Source organism: Paroedura picta, chromosome 13 (genome assembly GCF_049243985.1).
Source record: "Paroedura picta isolate Pp20150507F chromosome 13, Ppicta_v3.0, whole genome shotgun sequence".
NCBI classification, from domain to species: domain Eukaryota; kingdom Metazoa; phylum Chordata; class Lepidosauria; order Squamata; family Gekkonidae; genus Paroedura; species Paroedura picta.
Window position 1 is genome coordinate 44,396,012 of NC_135381.1, and position 26,258 is coordinate 44,422,269.

The window sequence follows — 26,258 nt, forward strand, 5'->3', positions numbered from 1 at the left end:
CTGCAGGCTGGAGTTTTAGTCGTGGCAGGTTGCCCCACCTCTTCCTGCACTCACATGGGGGAGCATTTGGTCTGGTGCACCTCTTCCGCCCCCTATTTGTGTTCCTGCATGGGAGCTGTGGCAGTGAATTTCCCAGTGCATAAATGGTCATATTGAGCTTTAGCTCTTCTAACACTCTCTCTAAGCATTGGTTATTTGTTTATATTCATCCTTGGTTAAATCCCTTACCTGTTCAACTACTTCAGCACCATGTTGTTAGTCCTCGCTGCTTATTTTGCTTATTTTATCCCCTTCTTTTGGCCTCCATCCCAGGGTCACCTTTGGATAAGTGAAGAGAAGAGCAAGTGTGATTCCCAACAGCTGATTTAGAAGACTGAAGGTGACTATGGGGGGAAAAAAAGGAAACCAGTTAGTACAAAATTGCCCCGTATCTGCATACATATCAAGTCAAATTAAATTAGTGACACCTACATAAACACTTCCTACTGTTCTTATTCCCACACACAAATATTGCATCTGTCAAGTGCAATACTGAGAGCCAGTTTGGTGTAGTGGTTAGGAGTGCGGACTTCTAATCTGGCATGCCGGGTTCGATTCTGCACTCCCACCACATGCAACCAGCTGGGTGACCTTGGGCTCGCCACGGCACTGATAAAACTGTTCAGACCGGGCAGTGATATCAGGGCTCTCTCAGCCTCACCCACCCCACAGGGTGTCTGTTGTGGGGAGAGGAATGGGAAGGCGACTGTAAGCTGCTTTGAGCCTCCTTCGGGTAGGGAAAAGCGGCATATAAGAACCAACTCTTCTTCTTCTTCTTCTCAATACAGCTTTCCTAGAGACAAGGTGGGGGAGAAAGAAACTAATCGGCAAGTACAAACCATGCTATTGGCACAAAACGATCAAAAGGCATTCGAATAGCAGTGTGTTGTTTCTGCAAACAACATGGCCCTCCATCGCTAAGTGCAGATTTTGATTGAATGACCCAGGAAGGTACGTGGTATCCTCTGACGTAGTCACAGGATCCTACGTATCAAATAGCAGAAGTTGCTGATCTCTGTTGGCCTTCCCCATTACATGCCTTTTCACCAGGAATTTCTGCCAATGCTTCTGTAGTCTATCAGTGTTGTGTTCAATGAAGGAATCCCTGTTACATTTTTAAAAACATTTTGGCTCTAGCCCCTTACAGAGACGAAGCTGTCTCCACAATCTACATGGTAGATTCCTTTTAAATGTGGTGTTGGAGGAGAGTTTTATGGTGGACCATCAAAAAGTCTGGCGGTAAGTTCCGAGGGATTGCATGTAAGCTTGACTGCATCTCAGTCTACTGTAACCGCCTTTAACTTTGGTGCCACCAAGATAGTTTAGTCATAGACTGAAACCTAGGCTGTTTCTGCACTTACTTTGTTTATTCCATTGTGGATCCTGCTGAATTAAGATCGATTTGAACTCAGGTCTTCCTCTATCCCCCCCATTGAAACAGAAAAGTGTTCTGCATGTGATTAGGGAAGCTCAGAAAAGGGGGGGGGGAGTATCCAAGCACAACAGGAGCCTCTTTTTTTCTTGAGTGGGGGGGGGATTGGAGACGACAGAGGAGGGGGAATAAATCCAAGAAGCAAATCTCTGCCAAGACAAGGGAAGCATTGCAACTTGTGAACAAGGAAGCCTTTGAACTGATGCCCTGGCCAATCAGGGCTTTTCTACAGTGTTGGAGGCTTGAGGCAGCAAGTTAGTTTGGAAAAGGAAGAGAGCAGCACCTTTACTCAAGAAGGACCTACATACATCAAGAAGGACGTAGATAAAATTGAAAGGGTACAGAGGAGAGCGACGAGGATGATCTGGGGCCAAGGGACCAAGCCCTATGAAGATAGGTTGAGGGACTTGGGAATGTTCAGCCTGGAGAAAAGGAGGTTGAGAGGGGACATGATAGCCCTCTTTAAGTATTTGAAAGATTGTCACTTGGAGGAGGGCAGGATGCTGTTTCCGTTGGCTGCAGAGGAAAGGACGTGCAGTAATGGGTTTAAACTACAACGATATAGGCTAGATATCAGGAAAACAATTTTCACAGTCAGAGTAGTTCAGCAGTGGAATAAGCTGCCTAAGGAGGTGGTGAGCTCCCCCTCACTGGCAGTCTTCAAGCAAAAGTTGGATACACACTTTTCTTGGATGCTTTAGGATGCTTTGGGCTGATCCTGCATTAAGCAGGAGGTTGGACTAGATGGCCTGTATGGCCCCGTCTAACTTTATGATTCTATGATTCTACTCATGCCGATTTCCCAAATATCGAGGGTTATATTCACTCCAGGATATCCCGGGGGAAAGGTAGGATCACTCCAAATCAATCCTGCTTGCTGCAGATGAAAAATTTAAATCGCCCAAAGTCAAAATGGAAATCGCATTCAGTGTAGACGGCAGGGACTGAATCGCCCTGAGACTGGTATAAAAGCAGATTCAGCCCTGGACATGACAACCAGAGCTAACATTTCCTGTGTCCCACATCTTTCCTTCCGGTTAATGTTTTCCGTTTCAGGCCTTTCTTTTGTAAATGGAAAGCACACAGACATGTCCAAATGTACTGGAACGGCTGTCTCAAGTACTATACATAGTTCTACAAATGTCTTTCTGTATGTGAATGTGAATATATAAAAGAGGCTGAAAAGATTGTATTCATGTCCAGGCAGAAAAGTGACTGGTTTTCTATGTTGTAATCATTATAGTTAGTGGGAAAGAAGTACTAAAATAAGGATTCTTGTGATGGCCCCCATGTGTATATTAGATTCTTGCCCATCCTGCCTTATTAAATCTTGCAGAGACTTTGGCTACACTTGCTTGTTAGAATTGTAAATTCCTCTTTGAAGTGAATTTTCTGAGAGCATTGAATGAATCAGTTGAGACCTTTATTGAAAGATCTTGCTAATTACAAGCCTGGTCAAATCTTCCAATGTGGGGAAAGGTGACAGGCAGCAGGCAGCATTTCTGGACAATTTGCCTGCCTTAATCCTTTCCAATCTGGTTTCAGTCCTACTTTTGGACTGGCAACAGATTTGGCTACTGTAGAGAGGGATGGCCATCCTGCAAACACAAGAGAGTACGTAATACCTCCTTGCTTACAGAACTAAATCTATCAGCAGCATTTGAGACTGTGGACCATGAAATTCTATTAAAGCACTTGGAAAATGAACTTGGGGGTTATGTAGATAGCACTTTGGTGGATTCAAGCCATTTTATTAGATATTACACAATTTCTATAGAAGAGGTTGAATCATCACCGTAGGAACTTAAACAGAAGAAGGCTGGTTTTTATACCCTGTTTTCTCTACCTGAAGGAGGCTCAAAGTGGCTTACAGTCTCCTACCCTTCCTCTCCCCACAACAGAGGCCCTGTGAGGTAGGTGGGGATGAGAGAGCTCTAAAAGAAGCTGCTCCATGAGAACAACACTACCAGGGCTGTGATGAGCCCAAGGTCACCCAGCTGGCTGCATGTGGAGGAGGAGGCATGGGGAATCAAACCCAGCTCAACAGATTAGAAGATTAGAACCACAACACCAAGCTAGGTGTATCTTGGAGGTTTGTCTTCTTGCCCGCATTTTATATCAAAGAACTTGTAGATTTGGAATAGGGTATCATCAATAGGCTTAAGATGCCCAGCCATATTTCACTTTACCTACAAGCTATGGGCTGCCTGAATGCCAGTCAAAGGAATGAGGTACAGTAAGCTCAGTCTAAATACAGGCAAAATGGAAGCGATGTTGCTTAGGAAAGGTGGTTTTTGGGTGAGATCTGAGATGTCTGAAGAATGTTTCATGGGTTTCTCAATGCAAAAAATGTTAAGACTGGATTAGTATGTTATCTATTTCCCAGTCGTTAAAACTAAATTACAGCCCTAAGAACCTCTCATCTCTTATTTTAAGTGATGGTGACCATTTTCAATCGCTATGGCTAAAAATTGTGAGGTTCCAGTTAGCATAATTTGGGTAATGAGAACAACTAGTAATTAACCTATGTTGCGATTAAGCCAATTCCTTACTTTAAAAAAGATCCAAGGACATCAGCTGGCAAACGGATCTAGACAGAATCCCAGACTTCCTGCTGCCAGACAAGACAAAACACAGGCTAGTCCCAGCTTTCTACTTGTCTACACGAGAGATCAATAAACAGAGAAGAGCTCCATGGACTACAATTGTAGAATTGTAGTCCAGGGACATTTGGAGGGCCACAGTTTGACTACACCTGGGCTAGATGCTCAGTCCCCCCTTCAGCTGTCCCTGTGCTAGTGGCCAGAGAGAAACAAGCAAAAATGCAACTGTTCTATTTACAATGTCATCAGATGCAATTTAATTCAGCCAATATTAGATAGACATCCTTTCCTTTCTTCAAAGGAAAAGGTTAAGAAATTTCTACATGATGAAAGCAAACAAATAGCTCTCTTCCCTGCTAAATTCTGTCCTGCTGCTATTAAATTGCTCAGCTTATATGTAGGACAGAAAGCATCTCCCTCAATCTAAACTGAATTCTGTAATGAGTCAGTATTCTGGAAATGCTGTTTTAATTGTTGCGTTTTAATCACAATGAGGTTTTAGATATTTGATAACATAAATTTCTATGGTTTTTTGCACCCAAATATTTTTCTGTATCTTCCTGACATACTAAAGGTATGTTTAAATTTTGGTCTGGATGACTGTAAATAAAATTTGTTGTTGTTGTTGTATTTCTTGTTTTTTATTTTACTTTTTTATTTTATAAAATTAAATGCAGAACTAATGTTCAACATATTCCAAACACAAGACCTTGTTAAGTCCTGTTTCTCTTTGTTAGTATCTATATTCAACTGCAGGGCAGATCTAAGTCCAAGTCATAAGGCTGTATGCTCAGGGACCACCTCGATCTTGCGATGTCGCTTTTGAAAAATCCAAAAGTGGAAATTCATGAAGAATGGCTAACAGTGTCATGAACAGTACTGATCCGTAACATGCCTACATATCTCTCCCAAGCAAGTTCTGAAATATTTCACAAGCTCTAGGCTTCAAGCTCCCACTTGGCGTAAGCAGAAGCCAAGCCAAAACTCAGACAGCCTAGTTGACTTGCCCAAAATCACTCAGAAAAGTAAATGGCAGAGCTGGGAAGAAAGCCGACGATAACCTCTCTGCCAGCAGAAGAGATGCTGTTGCAGGGAAGCATGCTGGCACTCTGCTAGCTCCCTTGAAACAGAATGGCTATTATTAGCAGCAATGTACATTTTTAAAAAATCCTTCTTTTGTGTCTAGCTTGAGTTAAAGAAAATACTAGGTGCTGCACAGATGGGGAGCAAAATGTCAAGGCAGATTTCCCCAAGCAGGCACACCAACTGCCATCCTCTGCCTTTAAGGCCGGAAGGTATAGAACTTAATCAAGTTTGCCCCATTTGAACAACAGAAGGTCAAGGTCATCCATCCATCCTGGGTGTTTCCTATAGGGAAGCCACCAGCTCTGATCAGCCCCACGGAACATCCACTCACCCCCCCCCCCAGTTGGTGGTGAAAGCTCTAACTCAGGGGTAGTCAAATTGCGGCCTTCCAGATGTCCATGGACTACAATTCCCATGAGCCCCGCCAGTGAACGCTGACAGGGGCTCATGGGAATTGTAGTCCATTGACATCTGGAGAGCCGCAGTTTGACTACCCCTGCTCTAACTCCTTTTCGTTGCTTTCTCTTTGCCAAGGATTTGAACCAGCCACTAGGAAGTCTGTTTCCCCACACTGCAAAAGGAAATCAGGGATCCTTGTATGACCGAGAATCCCCAGAACATTCTTCAGGCTTCGAGAAACCCCAGAAGTGGCGCAATGGTGCAGAATACGGTTGGGAAGCAGAGCTGTATAAATGCCCACCACCTGGGGCCCCTCCCCTTCCCACTCCCTCCAGGCCCTTCACAGCGCACTGGAGGCCATTCAGGGTGGACAGCAGCCGGTGTGCACAATAGTATTCTAGTGACTGGCCTCAGTGTTAGGCAGCTTTGAATGCACACCAAAAGTCACATAATCTTTGCATATCAAAAACTCACCTATGGGACCGCCTACCTCCTTATTCCCCCTGCAGGGCACTTCGCTCTGGGGGTATGAATTTCCTGAAGGCTCCAGCACCCTACACACAGCTAAACCAGTCACCCGCTAACTGGAGCCCAGAGCCAATGTCAGAGAGAGCTGCTTGCCATGACATTCTCTAGTCCATTCTCGAAACCCCGCCAAACTCGTTGACATCCTTGCATCTCAAGGCAGTGAGTTCCTTGTGTTTCTGACATGTTATTTGGGGGAAGACTTTTGCCAGTCATGGAGGGCTGTGTTCAGTTTTGGGCCCCCCAGTTAAAGAGGGATGTGGACAAACTGGAGCGTGTCCAGAGGAGGGCAACAAAGATGGTGAGGGGTTTGGAGACCAAGACGTAGGAGGAGAGGTTGGGAGAGCTTGGTCTGTTAGCCCAGAGAGGAGACGACTGAGAGGAGATTTGGATAACCATCCAGCCCAGTTGGGTGGTGGACATATTTTAGTCCGCCCACGGAGACTAATGGATCCTATTGGATTCCAGAATGTTCTGCGGGACCCGATGCCTCCTGGCAATTCATTGGACACCATCGTGGAGGACTGGCAGACGCCATAGACACGATTGCCCCTAGACGTCCTCTCTGCCCTCGACTCAAACGGTCACCATGGTATACCATGGTTGTCACACCCCCGCTGCTGTCTCCCGACTCCCCGGGGTTGCCGGAGCAACCAGGGTCAACAGCCCAGCCAGATCTGAGGAATAAACTGGACCCGGGGGAGGGATGTTCCTGGCAGCTGACAGAGAACAGACCTCCGCAGGAGGAGGGAGCAGACACAGAGGACGTGGCTGTACGTTTAAGGCAGAGCCACAGGGTGGGGCTGACAGAACGAAGAAGGAGTCAGAGACTTCAGGCGAACTGTCAGAGGCGATGGGGTTCAGCTGGACTCACGCCGGGAGAGGAGGGGTGAGTCATCATGCAGGTGCAGCTCATTAGATGGGCTGCATTTAGGGAGACCGAAACAGCTAGCTAGCGTGGAAGCAATCTATGCGACTACCCCCCGGACCTGCTCTGCTATCGTGCCTTGCTGTGTAAACCTTGACCCTCTGGCTTTGGACCTGACGACGGATTTCGGTAAAGTGATTTGGCTTGGTGAACTCTCGGACTTTCTGGACTTTGACCTTCGGACTGTTTGACTCCTCTCTGCCTGGCTCTACTTTGTTCTTATCAGCTCCCGGTGACTTGGACTGTACCTTATCTCTGTTTGGGCTGGCCGCCCAGGCCTCACCGAAGCAGCTGCTACTGGGTGTGGCCAGCTAGGGCAGCATACCGGTATACCATGGCGCTCCGGGAGAAGAAGAGGGAATTGAGCGTGGCAGAAAACTCGCGACGAGGCCACAAGAACATCTTATCGCATGCTTATGAGGGCGTAGGAGATGGCAGTGTTGGCCGGCCTTGGATGTGATGTTTGACGGCTTCAGATGGCTCTCTATACCCAAAGTAGACAGGTTGCTGGGACAGGTGCAGGCGACCACTTGCCCCCTGGATCCCTGCCCTTCTTGGCTCCTCAAGAAAGGCAGGCCAAGGGTAGGAGAGCAGCTCCGTGACATTGTTAATTGCTCCTTCCGACCAGGGAGGTGGTGGGTTCGAGAGGTGGTGGGTTCTCCATTTTTGGAGTTAAAAGTTATATATATACACACACATACATAAAGTTATATTCATACATACACACACATTTATTTTATTTATTTTCACATTTATATATCGCCCTCCCTGAAGGCTCACGGTGGTTTACATAGAACTTAGAACTATACAAAGAACATCCATCCATATATATATATAACTATAACATTAATATTACTAACTGATAATTATAACAGTGGTAAGAGTACAATATTATAACAGTATTAGTACAAAAAGGTCTAGGAGCAGAACACCTTGATGGATTTCGGGGGGGGGGGGGCAGGGGTCCTGCAGGTGTTGTTGGTTATGCCTGGTGTCAACCACACACACACAAACACACACATACGCACATACTGAAGTTATAAGCATCTTGCATGTGAATTATATAACAATTACTGAACCAAACAGGCAGGTCCAACATATCCTCTCCAGGCTCAACCCCAAGTCTCCAGGATTTCTCAGCCTAGATCTGGCAAGCCCACCCCCACACCCCAGTGGTCACCAGAGGGGATTGGGCCACCCTAGTCTAAGCACAGTCAAATTAGTGGTTTTACATTGGTATTAACTCTGCAAAGGATCGACCTGAAAGATTCAGACTTCATAACTTTATTCATGGGGCTATCATAAAGCTGTAAACTTACAAAATAACTAAATTTAGCTATGGGAGATTTCATATTACTACAACCCCCACAAGGAAATTCTAGAAACAGGAGGAGGAGTTAATTTATTTGAAACTCAGTTCCTTATCACTTTAGATCAGTCACCATAAGGCCCATCTTCATTCAAATATATCTTTGTTAATGCTGTTTGTTTCATGTGGAGAGCCATTAATTACAAAAATGCTAATGCCCAATCCTTGGACTTAGCAAATTCTGATGATATCTAAAAGTAAGATTAAAGGGAAAGCCCCATCTAAATTGAATTTTGTCTTTGTGAAATAATTAATATCTGCATCAAATTAGATTAAGTGTTTGGCTCACCAAAACCCGCAGAGAAGCTTCTGAGAAACTCTTTTAGGGATTTCTCAAAAAAAGGGGGCAAAATAACTGACATTTGCTTTGCAATGAACCCAGCAAAACTAGTAGCTAGAAACAGCAATTTAGGAAACAGAAATCAACATCACAAAGACAATGTAACCTACATGACACAAGAGCTTGGGAGAGATCTAGTGGCTACTATCCTTCTACACCTATAGACATGCACACCCATATGGCGCCAGACATCTTGGTTCCCCCCCTTTTAAGGGGTTGTCTTAAATGAGACTATGGTTGCCATCTGTGGTAGCTGTATTATTGTATTATATTTTAGAAATTGGGTTTTTAATGGGATTTATATGATTTTATTGTATGTTATTATATGGATTGTTTATGTAACCCGTCGCTAGCCAGTCTCTGAGAGCGGCGGGCTTATAAATCAAATGAACAAACAAATAAATATAGTCAGGCTCTAAACACATGAAAAGAGCCTCTTGTGGCGCAGAGTGGTAAGGCAGCAGACATGCAGTATGAAAGCTCTGCCCATGAGGCTGGGAGTTCAATCCCATCAGCCGGCTCAAGGTTGACTCAGCCTTCCATCCTTCCGATGAGGGTAAAATGAGTACCCAGATTTGTTGTTGTTAGGTGCGAAGTTGTGTCTGACCCATCGCGACCCCATGGACAATGATACTCCAGGCCTTCCTGTCCTCTACCATTCCCCGGAGTTGATTTAAGTTTGCACCTACTGACTCCATCCAGCCAACTTGTTCTCTGTTGTCCCCTTCTTCTTTTGCCCTCACTCGCTCACAGCATTAGGCTCTTCTCCAGGGAGTCCTTCCTTCTCATGAGGTGGCCAAAGTATTTGAGTTTAAACCCATTACTGTGCATCCTTTCCTCTGCAGCCAACGGAAACAGTATCCTGCCCTCCTCCTCAAATACTTAAAGAGGGCTATTATGTCCCCTCTCAACCTCCTTTTCTCCAACATTCCCAAGTCCCTCAACCTATCTTCACAGGGCTTGGTCCCTTGGCCCCAGATCATCCTCGTCGCTCTCCTCTGTACCCTTTCAATTTTATCTACGTCCTTCTTGAAGCGAGGCCTCCAGAACTGCACACAGTACTCCAGGTATGGTCTGACCAGTTCCGTATACAATGGGACTATGACATCTTTCGATTTTGATGTGATGCCCCTGTTGATACAGCCCAAAATAGCATTCACCTTTTTATCACTGCATCACACTGTCTGCTCATGTTTAGCTTACAATCCACAAGTACCCCAAGGTCTTGTTCACACACAGTGTTACCTAGAAGCGTATCCCCCATCCAGTAGGCATGCTTTTCATTTTTCTGACCCAGATGCAGAACTTTACACTTATCTTTATTAAATTGCATCTTGTTCTCATTTGCCCATTTTTCCATTGTGTTCAGATCTCGTTGAACTCTGTCTCTATCTTCTGGAGCATTTGCCAGTCCTCCCAATTTGGTGTCATCTGCAAACTTGATGAGTAGTCCCTCCACCCCCTCATCTAGATCATTAATAAAAGTACCGGGCCGAGCACCGAGCCCTGTGGTACCCCGCTACTCACCTCCCTCCAGTCTGATGAAACACCATTGACAACAACTCTTTGAGTGCGGTTCTCTAACCAATTCCCAATCCACCTAACTATCTGAAAATCCAGATTGCAGTCCTTCAATTTATCCATCAGAACATCATGGGGAAACCTTATCAAAAGCTTTACTAAAATTCAAGTAAACGACATCAACAGAATTTCCCCGATCCAGCAAACCTGTTACTTGATCATAAAATGAAACCAGGTTGGTCTGGCAGGACCTGTTGGAGACAAATCCATGCTGACTTCCTTGGATCACCAAATTGTCCTCCAGATGTTTGCATATCGCTCCCTTTAATATCTGCTCCGTTATCTTCCCAACAAAAGAGGTCAGACTCATTGGTCTGTAGTTTCCCGGGTCATCCTTCCTCCCTTTTTTGAAGATCGGAATAACATTTGCTCTCTTCCAGTCCTCCGGATCATCTCCAGTCCTTAAAGAGGTCCCGAAGATGATGGACAAGGGCTGTGCAAGTTCTCTGGAAAGTTCTTTGAGCACTCTCGGGTGCATTTCATCCGGCCCAAGGGATTTGAACTCATCCAGTGCAGCTAAATGCCTCTCGACAACCTCTCTATCCATGTCAATCTGCCACCCAGACACTATCCTGGCTACTGCCATGTCAAAGTGTCACTTCCAGGGGGGCTTGCTGTCTCTCCCCTTTTCTCTCTTTCATTTCCTCCCCTTTCCCCAAACTCAGCAGCTTCAGGCCAACCAGCATATTTAGGTGGCGAAAAGGAAAAGAGACGGCCAGGCAATCCAGTTGGCAGAGGCCATTACAGCGCACGTTTAAATTGCAAATTGTTATTTTGGAACCAGATTATCGGGGGTAAAATTTGGGGAGGGCTGTTGGAAATGGCAGTGGGCGTTCTTTGCCTCTCTTGCCTAGGAGTGGAATTGCAGGTGCTCTTGGCTTCCAAAACAAGCTATGAACCTTCCCGGCAAGGGCAGCTGCAGAGTTTTGGCCGCCTGCCCTTTCACGCCCCCTCCCCCAATTTGCAAAGGAGAGCCAGTGAAAACACAGCTGACCTTCACATGTCTGTTTCTTTGGCCTTTGGTAGCTGGGTCTCTCTCTCCCCCACGCAGAATAGCAATCTGCTTTCTGCATTGTTGGAGGGAAAGAAACAGAAATACTCTCTGAAATTTGGAAAAAAGGATTTGAAAGCAGCTAAATTCTGTGCCAAGAGCTTGATTGTGCCACCTGAGTCAAAAAGGATGCAGTTAAAGTAAATTTTAAATTTCCCTTATTTTGTTATTTATTCTAACTTTTCCTGTTTTGTATCCTGACCTGGATGGCCCAGGCTAGCCTGATCTCTTCAGTACTTTATTTACCCCAGTCCAGACAACTTTTGTCGTTTTGTCTTTACAGATGATTTTTATACCCTGCTTTTCACTGCCCCAAGGAGTCTCAAAGCAGCTTACAAGCACCTTTCCTTTCCTCTCTGCAACCATTCGGAAAGATAGGGCAGGGGACCCATGCATTCTAACAACTTTCCCCACTGTTTAAGCATTTGTGGTCCATACCTGGATGGCCCACCCTAGCCAGATCTTGGAAGCTATGCAGGGTCCACTCTTGGTTAGTACTTGGATGGGAGACCACTGCGGAAGTCATTGGTTGCTACAATGATGCAGACAACGGCAAAGAACCTTTATATCTCGCTTGCCTTTAAAACCTATAGTGGGGGTGGCGAAACTGTGGCTCTCCAGACAATTCCTGCACTGGCAGGAGATCATGGGAATGGCAGACCATGGACTTCTGGAGAGACAGTTTGGCCACCCCTGGGCTATAAGGTCACCATGAGCCAGCTGTGACTTGACGCCAGATTGCACCACCACCAAGCTCTCGTGCCTCAAAGCTTACTTAGTCAGTACTCCTTTCTGGAACACTTGCTTTTTGCTTCGATGGGGGCAGACCTGGTCCCAAACTGTGCAGAAGAAAAGTTGCAATTTATACTATGCTTTTCACTGCCTGAAGGAGTCTCAAAGCAGCTTACAATCACCTTCCTCTCCCCAAAACAGGCACCCTGTGAGGTAGGTAAGGCTGAGAGAACTCTGACAGGACTGCTCTGAGAGAACGGAACGATAATAATCAACCACAGGAAATCTGCACACCGGCTTCTTATCCCATTGTTACATCTGGTTAAATAGTGTTTGAAAACGTCTTTGAAGAAATACCTCTGTTTGAGTATGGCTTTCAAAGAAAATGTGGACACTTCAGATCATGCAGAGACCAGCAGCCGGGCTCCTAGTTAGCTACATCCTACAGCAGGGGTAGTCAAACTGCGGCCCTCCAGATGTCCATGGACTACAATTCCCAGGAGCCCCTGCCAGCGAATGCTGGCAGGGGCTCCTGGGAATTGTAGTCCATGGACATCTGGAGGGCCGCAGTTTGACTACCCCTGTCCTACAGCAAGCATGTAAAACACTTGTTCTTCTCAATCCTCATTAGATGCCAGCTGTTTTGATCTACATTCAAGCTATTGGCATTGACCTGTAAAGCCAGGGGTAGTCAATCCTCCAGATGTCCATGGACTACAATTCCCATGAGCCCCTGCAATGCTGGCAGGGGCTCATGGGAATTGTAGTCCATGGACATCTGGAGGGCTGCAGTTTGACTACCCCTGTGTAAAGCTCTAAGAAGCCTAGGCTTCTTCGAAAGCACCTTCCCTCAGGTACCCCATCCTCTTCTGCCCTAGGAATTAAGGTCTCCTGAAGAAATGTGTAGAAAGCATCCAGGTGTCTCCATGGGCAATACTGAGGCTACGTGGTGCTTGAGGAATTCTTCCCTGCTGAATTTCTGCTTGTAGTTTTGGACTTCTGAATTACCAGGATTGTTCACTGACAATATTGGGGTCTCTGGCTCTTTTGTTTGTATTTCAGGCTTTCAGAGGCAGTATAAAAACAAAACAAACTCAGATGACGACTATTTTTTTTCTTTCTTCTTCTTCCTGTAGGAAAGCAACATTCTCCAAAATGGCAGTATGGAAAGGAAAACAGCAGCAAGGGAGAGGGGAAATGGGTTGTAATTGCAAATGGAAATTCTGTATTCTTAAAATGTTTATGCTGTGCTAGAGCACTAGTGCAGAAGGGAAACATTTTAAAAGCTGTGACGTCTTCCCCCTCCACTTTTATGCACATGCAAAATCTATTCTTGAATTCTCTTTTCATGCCAGAAGGCAACTGGACCAATACACAAAACCTAGGGCATTTCTGCACATTAGTAAAAATAGCGTTATGCCAGTGGAATGGCAAAATGCTAAATTTTATCCTCCTCAACTTGCCATTGTCTGCCACCTTTTTGCACATTTCAACCTCCACATCTGCTGCTAGAAATGACGGAAGAGAGCAATGTGCCTGATACGTGTCGCGCTTCCGCCTGTCAATCAATTCAGGCCACCAATCCCCTTCCTCCATATTTTGATGCAGTTTAAAGGTCCCAAGATGCCCACTATATTTTTTTAATCCATACTTATCCATTGCAATGCCTATGCATGGAATCATAGATGCATAGTGCCTTTTGAATGCTGCCCCTTATGGGATTATCTTTGAAAAATTAATATAGTTCCTGATTTTGGGGGAAGAAAACTTTCAAGAGGCATGCTTTGTGTTACAACACTGAAAAAATATTATTTTATTTCCAGCATTGCCAAGATATGTCCACCTATTCATTGCTCCGGGCACATTGCCATTTTTAAAAAGAAAAGAAATTTCCATTCCCGGGAACAATGGAAAGGGAGGCGGGCGTGAGGGCAGAATGATGCAGGCGACTGTAGTGCGTTTGAGCCCCCATATGTTCCTTCTGCTGATACCCTGCTGGTGGATCACACTTTTTTTGTTAGTGAATCCACTTTATGTGATTCCCAAACTCGCGCTATAAATTGGAGGATGTAGCAAGCTGCCAGCGGGCCAGACGCTGGATGTGGGCGACGGCATGCGGAGCGGCCAGAATATAATGCTTATATCGGGTAAATATTTCACTATATTTATCGCATGCGGAATTTCCCCTAGAACTGTAAGAATAAAGGAGAAGAAATGGGAGAAGATCCCCATCCTACCAACACCAAGCAGGGCCTCTTTAGCGGTGACCACGGTGCTCCTGAATATTCCCCTGATGACTCAAACTGTTCAACAAGCTTTTGCCTAATTTGGAGAATGTTCCATTCCTTATGGACTACTGCCTTCATCTTATGTTGATGACATTGGATTGTTTTCTAATGTTTATGCTTTGCTATTACCTCTCAAAAGCTACTTTGAGAGTTTTAAATGTCATAACATGTAAACATCCAAAGAGGGATTTGTCTTTCAAACTGCTTTCTGCTCTCCAAAATAATTGTCATCTGCCTTCGGAAGCAAAGGACACTGCATGTTGGTCTTAACATGTTTTCATTCTGGTTTTGCATCAATGTGACGAAGGGATAAGCACAATCCTGGGATCCAGGTATGGGCCAGATTAGCCCTCAGTGTTATGAGCCCACAACTAGAATCACAGAATCATAGAATCATAGAGTGGGAAGGGACTTCATGGGTCATCTAGTCCAACCCCCTGCACTATGCAGGACACTCCCCACCCTATCACTCATCCACTGTCACCTGCCACCCCCCTGAACCCTCTGTTTAAAAATTTCCAAAGATGGAGAACCCACCACCTCCCGAGGAAGCCTGTTCCACTGAGTTAGCCCCATACCATATTTTGGCACAGTTCTGCAAGGCGTGTAAAATGGAGCTGTCCTGCCAAGCTTTTGGGTGGGGTCAGTGAAATAATAACATCTACCAGACCTCCCTTTAGAACTCTTCTAAGAACTGCCCAATGAGAACATTTGGGAAAATGCAGCCAATCGTGACTAGACAATGGCTTAATGTTGATTATTTTAAATGTTTTAATATAGTTTTAAAGTTATGATGTTAATTGTATGTCAATAGTTTTTATTTACTGTATGGTATGAATTGCTCTGGGTCACTCAGCAATGATGAGCTTGAACTGAAGCAAGGACACAAGCCTGACTATCAAATTAGTTCGATCTATCTTTTTTCCAATAGCCACTTATGATGGTGAAAACTGGACAATGAAAAAATCGGACAACAGGAGAATCAATTTGCTTGAACTCTGGTGTTGGAGAAGGCTCATGCGGGTTCCGTAGCAGCAGAAGTCACAAACAAGGAAACAGTGCAGCGCATAAAGCCTGATCGATCACTAGTAGGCAAAATCACGAAACTCCAGCTCACTTACTTTGGCTACATCATGCGAATCAACTCACTGGAGAGAACAATTATGCTAGGACTGGTCAGTTGAAAAAGGAAACCAGGCCGACAAAGAACATGGTGCTTAGACACGATCAAAATGGACGTCGTTCAGAACATTGCACAGCTGAGGGAGGTGGTGTGGGATTGAGGATCGTAGCAACAGCTGTGCCATGGGATTGCCAACATGAATGAATAGCTGACAACAACAACAACAACAACAACAACAAATGTACTGTTATATGTTGCTCACCACCCTGAGCCAGCGACAGAAGGATGGTATTCAAATTTAATGAATAATAATAATAATAATTTTTGGCAAATCAACACACTGAAAGAATAATCTCTTCAGTTCACAAAAAACCCTTTCCTTATTCACCCCAAATGATCAGCCCTGTGTCAGATAACCAGCCAGACAACTATTTTGTGAGGAGAATCAAAAAGGCTATTTGCCGCTGTCGGATCGCCCACACGTGGCAGGGAGCCTATTCCATCTGCAGCCCCCGTTTCAGTTATGTTGTTTTGATTACTCTGCATAAAATTGTTCCACATGTGCAAAGCCGGATAGAAAAGCAACCTCGCAGGCAAAACCTGCACCAGGAAGGGAGTAGGCCATCAGCAGACAGACAACACAAAAACAACTTGAGGTTTACGCGTTCTATGTCAGCGTGGCACACAGGGGAAATAACCCTTTAATCTAGTGAAGCGTTATTTCATTTACTGCAGCGTTATCCCGCTCCAAGACGCTGTGAAAGACATCCCCAGAGAGGTTTAAGGCTTCAGAAACATCCAGAGTTTGAACTTAATTCCGCCATTCCAAAAGGCTATAGCAGGGACCCGGTGACCTTTCCCATCCCTCACCTGCCAGGAGCAGATCTGTCTCATAATGTCACGACAAATTATATATGGCTCCACTCTCAAGCCTGGTGCTTGGTTGAGGGATTCCCCCCAACACTCAGACACAGAAATCCTTTAATTAGGAGTATAAGGATATCTGCCATGATTACAATTGGCAAAACATAAGCATCCAAAGAAGGTCTAACCCCTACTTCAAAGGGGTAATTCAAGAGTGACAATACTGCCCACAGTACAGGGACCAGAGTCCCACATTTGGCTCAGGTCTTCCTGAAGCCTTATTTGACAAAGAGAGAGGAAGGGGCTATTCCCTTTAGCTCTCTTGACTGGGCTGCCAGGTGTTGTTTGTCAGGAGGGCCAGATTCCCCCCTGTCTGTAGAATCTCTCCCCAGTTCTCCCAGCTGTATGGAAAAGGTGTTTTTAATTCTCAACAAGATTCATGTCTTAAGGTAGCGCGGCTGGCATTTTACCATCTCCGCCAAGCCAAACTACTAGCGCCCTACCTGGCCCCGCAACACCTAGCCACAGTGATCCATGCAACGGTCACCTCTAGACTGGACTTCTGTAACTCGCTCTACGCAGGCCTGCCCTTAGCCTTGACCATGAAACTACAGCTGGTCCAAAACGCAGCGGCCAGGATCCTCACAGCAACATCGTGGAGGTCCCACATCCGGCCCATTCTCCACCAACTGCGGGGGTTGCCAGTTGAATTCCAGATCAGACTAAAGGTTCTGGTAATTACCTTCAAGGCCATTCGCGGTCAGGACCCAGTGTACCTGAGGGACCGCCTCCCTGCCTATGCCCCCAAAAGAGCTCTGCGCTCCACCACCATCAACCGGCTAATGGTCCCTGGCCCTAAAGAAGTCCGTCTGGTCTCGACCAGGGCCAGAGCATTCTCTGTCCTGGCCCCCACCTGGTGGAACGAGCTCCCGGAGGAGATCAGGGCCCTGATGGAGCTTAAACAGTTTCGCAGGGCCTGCAAAAAGGAGCTCTTCCGCCAGGCATTTGGTTGAGGTCAGGCACAACCAACAGCGAATGAAGGTGTCAGGATTATAGAAACCCTGTCATAAATTAGCCTGAGTTCTTCCATGACAGTTTAATTGCTTGGTGCCTGGGAGCTCCAGGCCCTGTAATCATGCTAACAAGTAGAAAGTGAAATGTATGTTATTGTATCCATTATCTCTGAATGTGTTTCAGTGGGGGCCTCTCGGCTGGGTCTGGTTTCACTATCAAAGGTTGAAGACAGTCAAGGCCATGTGAAAGTAACACTGTTTTTAATTGCATGTGTCTCCTCTTGCTCTCTCCCCTCCCTTGGGAACGTTCAAGCTTTGGGCGGGAGAAATGTATTGATAAGTAGAAGCAAATCTGGCTTCAAACCAGATTTGACTTCGCCAGTCTAGATGTATGTAGTGCCTCTCAATAAAACTTTCTATTATTAAGAAGTTAGTTGTGAGTTCTTGCAACGTCTGACAGAAGGGCCCCCGCCCCCCCTTCCTCCCAGAACTCCACCAGAGCGCTCTGGACCTGTTGTGGTATTGCAATGTTGCATCGTTAGACTATTTATTATATTGTTATACTGTTATATTGTTATACTGTTATAATGTTATTAATTACTGTATGTTTTTAACGAAGACTGTTTCATGTATTGTTGATTAGTTTAATGTAAACCGCCCTGAGCCTTCGGGGAGGGCGGCATATAAATCTAATTAATAAATAAATTAATTAATAATTAATTAATCTGATTCACGAAGCAAAGATTGAGGTGGGCAGCCATGTTGGTCTGAAGTAACAGGACAAAATTTAAGTCCAATGGCACACTTCATTTTTATTTATTTGTTTATTACATTTGAGGTTCACAGCATAGATCAGCATACATAATTCCATTCAAAAATTAAACTCAGGAACTTGAATCAGCACTGTTAAATGTAGAAACTGCATGCACACTTCTTCAGACATAAAAGCTCATAGATAGAATAAAACTTTGTTGGCCTTAAAGGTGCCAGATTTCGTTATGAAACAAAGAGCTTGCTTTTCCAGTTTGTATTTAATTATGAGTTCATTCAACCATTTATTCCTGCAGATGTTTTTTCATTGATGAGGAATATGGGCATTCCCATATCAATCATAATATTAGTGTTTGCATAACGGCTTCTTTCAGATGACACAAAACCATAGCTTAAACCATGGTGTACTCAACAAACCACACAGAAGGGACCTCACAGAAACAGAAGAGATTTTTAAAAGGTGGCAAAATTATACAGAACTATACAAGAGCGAGCTTAACATCCCTGATAACCACAATGGGATAACCCCACTGACCTGGAGCCAGACAGGAAGTCTGAGCAACAATAAAGCTAGTGGTAGTGACAGCATTCCAGTTGAACAATTCAAAATCTTAAGGGACGATGCAGTAAAAGTACTACAGTCAATATGCCAGCAAATTTGGAAAACTCAACAATGGACACAGGACTGAAAAAGGTCAGTTTACATTCCAATCCCAAAGAAGGGCAATGCCAAAGAATGTTCAAACTACCGCACCATTGCACTCATTTCTCATGTAGCAAAGTTATGCTCAAAATTTTACAAGCTAGGCTCCAGCAATATGTGGACGGAGAACTTCCAGAAGTACAGGCAGGATTTTGAAGAGGCAGAGGAACTAGAGATCAATTTGCCAACATACACTGGATCATGTAGAAAGCTAGGGAGTTCCAGAAGAACACCTACTTCTGCTTCATTGACTATGCTAAAGCCTTTGATTGTGTGGAGCACAACAAATTGTGGCAAGTTCTTAAAGAGATGGGAATACCAGAGCATCTTATTTGTCTTGAGAAACTTATATGCAGGTCAAGAAGCAAGAGTGAGAACTGAACATGGAATCACTGATCGGTTCAAAATTGAAAAAGGAGTTCGGCAAGGCTGTATAGAATCACAGAATCATAGAATCATAGAGTTGGAAGGGGCCATACAGGCCATCTAGTCCAACCCCCTGCTCAACGCAGGATTAGCCCGAAGCATCCTAAAGCATCCAAGAAAAGTGTGTATCCAACCTTTGCTTGAAGACTTCCAGTGAGGGGGAGCTCACCACCTCCTTAGGCAGCCTATTCCACTGCTGAACTACTCTGACTGTGAAAAACTTTTTCCTGATATCTAGCCTATATCATTGAACTTGAAGTTTAAACCCATTATTGCGTGTCCTCTCCTCTGCAGCCAGCAGAAACAGCATCCTGCCCTCCTCCAAGTGACAACCTTTCAAATACTTAAAGAGGGCTATCATGTCCCCTCTCAACCTCCTTTTCTCCAGGCTGAACATTCCCAAGTCCCTCAACCTATCTTCATAGGGCTTGGTCCCTTGGCCCCAGATCATCTTCGTCGCTCTCCTCTGTACCCTTTCAATTTTATCGACGTCCTTCTTGAAGTGAGGCCTCCAGAACTGGACACAGTACTCCAGGTGTGGTCTGACCAGTGCCGTATACAATGGGACTATGACATCTTGTGATTTTGATGTGATGCCTCTGTTGATACAGCCCAAAATGGCATTTGCCTTTTTTACCGCTGCATCACACTGCCTGCTCATGTTTAGTTTACAATCCACAAGTACCCCAAGGTCTCGTTCACACACAGTGCTACCTAGAAGCGTATCCCCCATCCAGTAGGCATGCTTTTCATTTTTCTGACCCAGATGCAGAACTTTACATTTATCTTTATTAAATTGCATCTTGTTCTCATTTGCCCATTTTTCCATTGTGTTCAGATCTCGTTGAACTCTGTCCTATCTTCCGGAGTATTTGCCAGTCCTCCCAATTTGGTGTCATCTGCAAACATGATGAGTAGTCCCTCCACCCCCTCATCTAGATCATTAATAAATATGTTAAAAAGTACCGGGCCGAGCACCGAGCCCTGAGGTACCCCGCTACTCACCTCTCTCCATTCTGATGAAACACCATTGACAACAACTCTTTGAGTGCGGTTCTCTAAACAATTTCCTATCCACCTAACTATCTGAAAATCCAGATTGCAGTCCTTCAACTTATCCATCAGAACATCATGGGGAACCTTGTCAAAAGCTTTACTAAAATCCAAGTAAATGACATCAACTGAATTGCCCCGATCCAGCAAGCCTGTTACTTGGTCAAAAAAGGAAACTAGGTTGGTCTGGCAGGACCTGTTGGAGACAAATCCATGCTGACTTCCTTGGATCACCAAATTGTCCTCCAGATGTTTGCAGATCGCTCCCTTTAATATTTGCTCCATTATCTTCCCCACAACAGAGGTCAGACTCATTGGTCTGTAGTTTCCTGAGTCATCCTTCCTCCCTTTTTTGAAGATCGGAAAAACGTTTGCTCTTTTCCAGTCCTCCAGGACATCTCCAATCCTTAAAGAGGTTCCGAAGATGATGGACAAGGGCTGTGCAAGTTCTCTGGAAAGTTCTTTGAGTACTCTCGGGTGCATTTCATCCGGACCAGGGGATTTGAATTCATCCAGTGCAGCTAAATGCCTCTCGACAACCTCTCTATCCATGTTAACCTGCCACCCAGACACTATCCTTTGGCTACGGCCATCTCTAGATGTGCCTAAACACTTTGACCTGTGGGAAAAAACAGATGTAAAATAGGCACTAAGCCTTTCTGCTTTCTCTTCCCTTGTTGACCCTTGCACCTCCTCTGCAAGGGCCTGAAATCTATTCTGGAGCTCCAAAGGCCCCGAGAACTGTCTCGCCCTTCGCCATTCAGTCTTTTTCCAAACTGCCTGCAGAGGTTCCCTATTGTGGTCAATCTCCTCATCCTCTTCAGGACTGGTTGTATTGTCTTTATTCCAAGTTGCAGAGCTCTGGACTATGAACTCCTCCCCTTTCTTACTTTGGGTCAGAGTAATAATTCTGTTTTCTAGTCCCCTAATCTTTTCCTCCAAAAGTCTTACCAGCTTACACTTGGGGCAGCTGTAGTCCATCTTGTCTTCTGGGAGGAAGGCAATCATGTCACACTCACTGCAGATGATGGGATGAGTGTCCTGGAGGTCCATTGAAATGTCTAGGCAGTGCAAGTACTAGGGAAATATAATCTACTGATTCTAATTGCTCGGCCAAGAACCCCAGGCCAAGAGCCCTTTGTCTCTCGCCCCTCGGCTTGCGCCAAAGGCTCACGCCTCTGGTGAGGAGCAGCCCTTTTTTAATCCTCCCAACCATTACCCAGCAATCACCTCACCCAGGCAGAACAATAGCCTCACCTGGTCAGCAGCAACTCTCCCCAGTAGCTCTCTCCACGTGCTCTCAGTTGTCTGAGCTCTGCCTCTGGTGAGGAGCAGCCCTTTTTAATCCTCCCAACAATTACCCAGCAATCACCTCACCCAGGCAGAACAATAGCCTCACCTGGTCAGCAGCAACTCTCCCCAGTAGCTCTCTCCACGTGCTCTCAGTTGTCTGAGCTCTGCCTCTGGTGAGGAGCAGCCCTTTTTAATCCTCCCAACAATTACCCAGCAATCACCTCACCCAGGCAGAACAATAGCCTCACCTGGTCAGCAGCAACTCTCCCCAGTAGCTCTCTCCACGTGCTCTCAGTTGTCTGAGCTCATACTGTCGCCTTGCCTTTTTAACTTGTATGCAGAGCACATCATGAGAAAGGCAGGATTAGAGGAGTCACAAACTGGGATCAAAATTGCAGGGAGAAATATCAACAACCTCAGATATGCAGATGATACCACTCTAATGGCAGAAAGTGAAGAGGAACTAAAGAGCCTGTTGATGCGGGTGAAGGAGGAGAGTGCAAAAGTTGGCTTGAAACTCAATATCAAGAAAATTAAGATGATGGCATCCGGCCCTCTCAATTCCTGGCAAATAGATGGTGAAGAAATGGAGATAGTTTTATTTTCCTGGGCTCCAAGATCACTGCAGATGTGGACTGCAGCAAAGAAATTAAGACGCTTGCTCCTGGGGAGGAAAGCTATGGCAAATCTAGACAGCATCCTAAAAAGCAGAGACATTACCCTGCCAACAAAAGTGCATTTAGTCAAGGCTATGGTCTTCCCAGTTGCAATATATGGCTGCGAAAGTTGGACCTTAAGGAAGGCCGAGCGTCAAAGAATTGAGGCTTTTGAACTCTGGTGCTGGAGAAGACTCTTGTGAGTCCCTTGGACTGGAAGGCGAACAAACCGGTCAGTCCTAGAGGAGATCAGCCCTGACTGCTCCTTAGAAGGCCAGATCCTGAAGATGAAACTCAAATACTTTGGCCACCTCATGAGAAGGGAGGACACCCTGGAGAAGAGCCTAATGCTGGGAGCGATTGAGGGCAAAAGAAGAAGGGGACGACAGAGAATGAGGTGGCTGGATGGAGTCACTGAAGCAGTAGGTGCAAACTTAAATGGACTCCAGGGAATGGTAGAGGACAGGAAGGCCTGGAGGATCATTGTCCATGGGGTCGCGATGGGTTGGACACGACTTCACACCTAACAACAACAAAGGGCTCTCATGCTCACGGTTCAGGATGAAAAGGTCCTAATATTTAAATGTGTCGAGCAGCAAGAAAGCAAAGGCACTCGACATTTCGAAATAGGACCATCACCTAAACGCAAACTGAAAAAAAGGATTATTTATCACCTCAATGTTGACCAAAGTGTTCCGTGGGGCCAGCTGTTGCTGAGAATGACAAAAGCATCCTGGTGATTAACAAGCCAAGCCCAAAGGAGACAAAGAGTGAGGCCCTGGAGAATGTTCAATGCGAGACAAGATGGCAGTGGTGGTACAATAATGCACAGCCAGTGCTCGGCTTATTTTTGTTGCCTTCTAGCTCTACTGCTCTCTGCTTTACGCTTAGAGGAGTTTAAACATTTGCTCTTTATCCGAACAAGAAGCATAACACAAGAGTGAGGACCCTGCAGTGAGAGTGTCATATGGCCATGCCTACCAATGGCATTATGACTTGGATGATCCACGCAAGCGTGATCTTGCCAGATCTCTGAAGCTAAGCTGAGTTGGTCCAAGTAAGCATTTGGATGGGAGACCACCAAGGAGATCGAGGGTCACTAAATGAAGGCGGACAATGTCAAACTATCTCTGTTCGTCTCCTACCTTGAAAACCCTACGAGGTCTCCCTCAGCTGTGATGACGGGACATTCTAGCAACACTCAGACCTAATGCCAAGCTAAGGGCTTCTATGAACAAACATCTAGGTACGATCTACAGCAGTGGCCCTCAACCTTTTTATCATTGGGGACCGGTCAACGCTTGACAATTTTACTGAGGCCCTGGGGGGGGGGGGTTGGCAGTCTTTTGCCAAGGGACGTCGCCGCCGCCTGAGTCCCTGCTCCACTTGCTTTCCCGTTGGCGCCTTTGACTTCCCGCTGCCCACTGGGGGGCACTGCCAGCAGCAGCTGCACAGTTCAATGCCGAGGGGGAGCCCCTGCCATGGTGGCTGCTGGTGGCTGCTCACCAAAGGTGAGCCGGTGGCAGAGTAGCAGGGCAACCCCCGAAGCAGCAGCCAGGGAGGAGGACAAGAAGGAGCTGCGACCGGGTACTGACTGATCCACGGACCGGCACCGATCTCCAGACCGGGGGTTGGGGACCGATGATCTACACATAACTCTTTGAAGGATTAGCTTTGCTCAATGCCATTCTCCATTTTAGTGCACCATTTTTCCTTCCATGAGAGTCTGACACATTTCTCTACCCCCTTTGCACCCCTAGGTGCTTCAAGGATAGGGATGGGCACTTTGATTTGGATCGGCTGAAAAGTAACTGAATCGGCCTTGACTTGGGCATGAATCGGCCGAATCACCATTTCCTGACAAATGGCCAAATCCACTTTGTTCATGTCACTGAATCACAATTTGTCACAATTCATCAATTTGGACAAGGAAGCCTTTAAACTTTAAAGGGAAAGAGAAAATGAAAAAAAGTCTTTTTCATTTTTTCTGGGCTCGGGGGGGGGGGGGGGGGTGATGTAAAGGCACCAAATTTGCATCATGACTATAGGAACCTGTCTTCAAAAGACCCCAAGTTGCAAAAAGATTGGACCAGGGGGCCCAATTCTAGGGGCCCTCCCTTTGGATGCTCCCATCCAACCTCCACTATTTCCTATGATAGCTATTCACAACAGACCCTGAGAATCTATTTTTTTCCCTCGCCATAGGAAATAATGGAGGTCAGATGGGGCATCCAAAAGGAATGTCCCAAGAATTGTACCCCCTGGTCCAATCTTTTGCAATTCAAGGGTTCTTTTGAACAGAGGCTACCTCTACCTCAACCCGCCCACAAAGACCAGAAATGTCAAAAAGGGTTAAATTCCCATAGACTTTAATGATGCAAAGGCACCAAATTGATTAGGATTTGATCGAATAGATTCAACTGAAAAAAAATCTATGGATGATTTGGATGAATCAGATTCGATACAAACCCAAAATAGTCCAATTTTTTTCTTGCACATTCCTATTCAAGACAAATAATTTTAACAGCAAAAAAATCATAAAAATACAATTCATATTTAGGAAGCCAAGGCTGAAGGAAATTAATAGCAATGAAGGGGAGCATCACACAGCAGTCAAATCCTCCATCCCTGCCCAAGTCTCAGAATTGGCTTTTCATCTATTATGATTTGGCTCAAGGCCCAGTATTCCCCAAATGGTCTGCTACCCCTAATTCTATTCAGGATAATTTTAAATCTAGATGGCAGCAGTATACAGAAGGTAGAATCTTAAACCTTGTATTCTCTACTCAAACTATACTGGAGCTGGGCAACGACCAAGCAAGGCAAGTCATTAAAGAAAAAATTAATGACACAGAGTGCCAACTAGACCTGTCAAGGTCACCCAAGTTCATGGACCCCCTAGAAAACAGATATATTCAAACCAGCAGTTTATCTGTCCTTTCTGGAGATTAAGAACCACAGGAGGACATTTATTCTTGCGAGGTGCTCTGCTTTGCCATCTGCTTGGCTTGAGGGGTGCTAGAAAAAGACTCCAAAAGCAGAGGGACTCTGTATATGCGGGGATTGGAGGCCATGGGGCATGTCCAGGTGCTCACTTGATGTGGGAATTCGAAATCAAATCATGTCCCGGATCCCCAGAGACTCTGAGGAAGGGGAAATTAAGAGCCTCCTCTCCGGGGGAAACACCCAGGTCACCAAACAAATAGCCAACTACTGTGCCAAAGTACACCAAAACTGTCCCATTGGAAATTTGCTTTAGGTAACCTCAACATGTTTTTGTAGTTTTATAATGTTAAAATGTTTGAATTATTAGTGTTTTCATTGATTGACATTTGTACACTGTCATGATTCGCTAGATTATGGTTTGGTAAATGGTGTGAGTTTTACAGCTAGCTTGGATCCGTATTTTAATAAATCTACCTTTCTAACTGGAGATATGAGGAATTGAACCTGAGGCCTTCTGCATGCCAAGCAGATGCTCCACCACTGAGCCACAGCCGCATCCAATAAGAAATGATACTGCTAGGTGTTCAGGAATCAGCTGAAGCAGGAAGTTGTGTTTCACATCCTGCTCTGCCTTCATCATTTCTTTTCGGAAATCAACTTTCGTCCTCCTTAGGATTAGGATGAGTTTTTGGAGAAGGTAAAACAGTTCCATGTAATCATTCCTTGATATGCCAATTAAGGTAAAATTAAATGCCAAAACATATAAAAGAAGTAAACAGTTTCCTCAGAAACCACCCTGGAAAATGTTCCCATTTTTTAAAAAAATGCATTCTCTGCTGTCCAAAAATTTATCTGAAGCTGTTATGTAACAATCATGTATCACATCTGCATTATGCACATCATCAAACTGTGTGTGTTTTTTACACATGTATAATCAAGATTTATTGATGACAATTCCACAAATTTTACTTAGCTCTTCACTGCAGCTATTTGTCTCCAAGGCAACAAATGCACTTTGCCCAAGCGACACAGTAAAT

General features: G+C 45.2%; 1 protein-coding gene across 5 annotated transcripts in view; it reads right to left on the minus strand.

Moving 5' to 3' along the window:
- The window catches only part of NEXMIF (neurite extension and migration factor), a 247,202-nt gene that overhangs the window by 51,482 nt on the left and 169,462 nt on the right, over nucleotides 1-26,258 (minus strand). For 3 of the 5 annotated variants that reach the window (XM_077308713.1, XM_077308714.1, XM_077308715.1), the window contains one exon: nucleotides 229-383. The exons of 1 other annotated variant lie outside the window; for it this stretch is intronic. The gene's annotated coding sequence lies outside the window, so the exon portion shown is untranslated. The remainder of the gene's footprint in view (nucleotides 1-228; nucleotides 384-26,258) is intronic. One more of the 5 variants, XM_077308717.1, reaches the window with a different exon arrangement.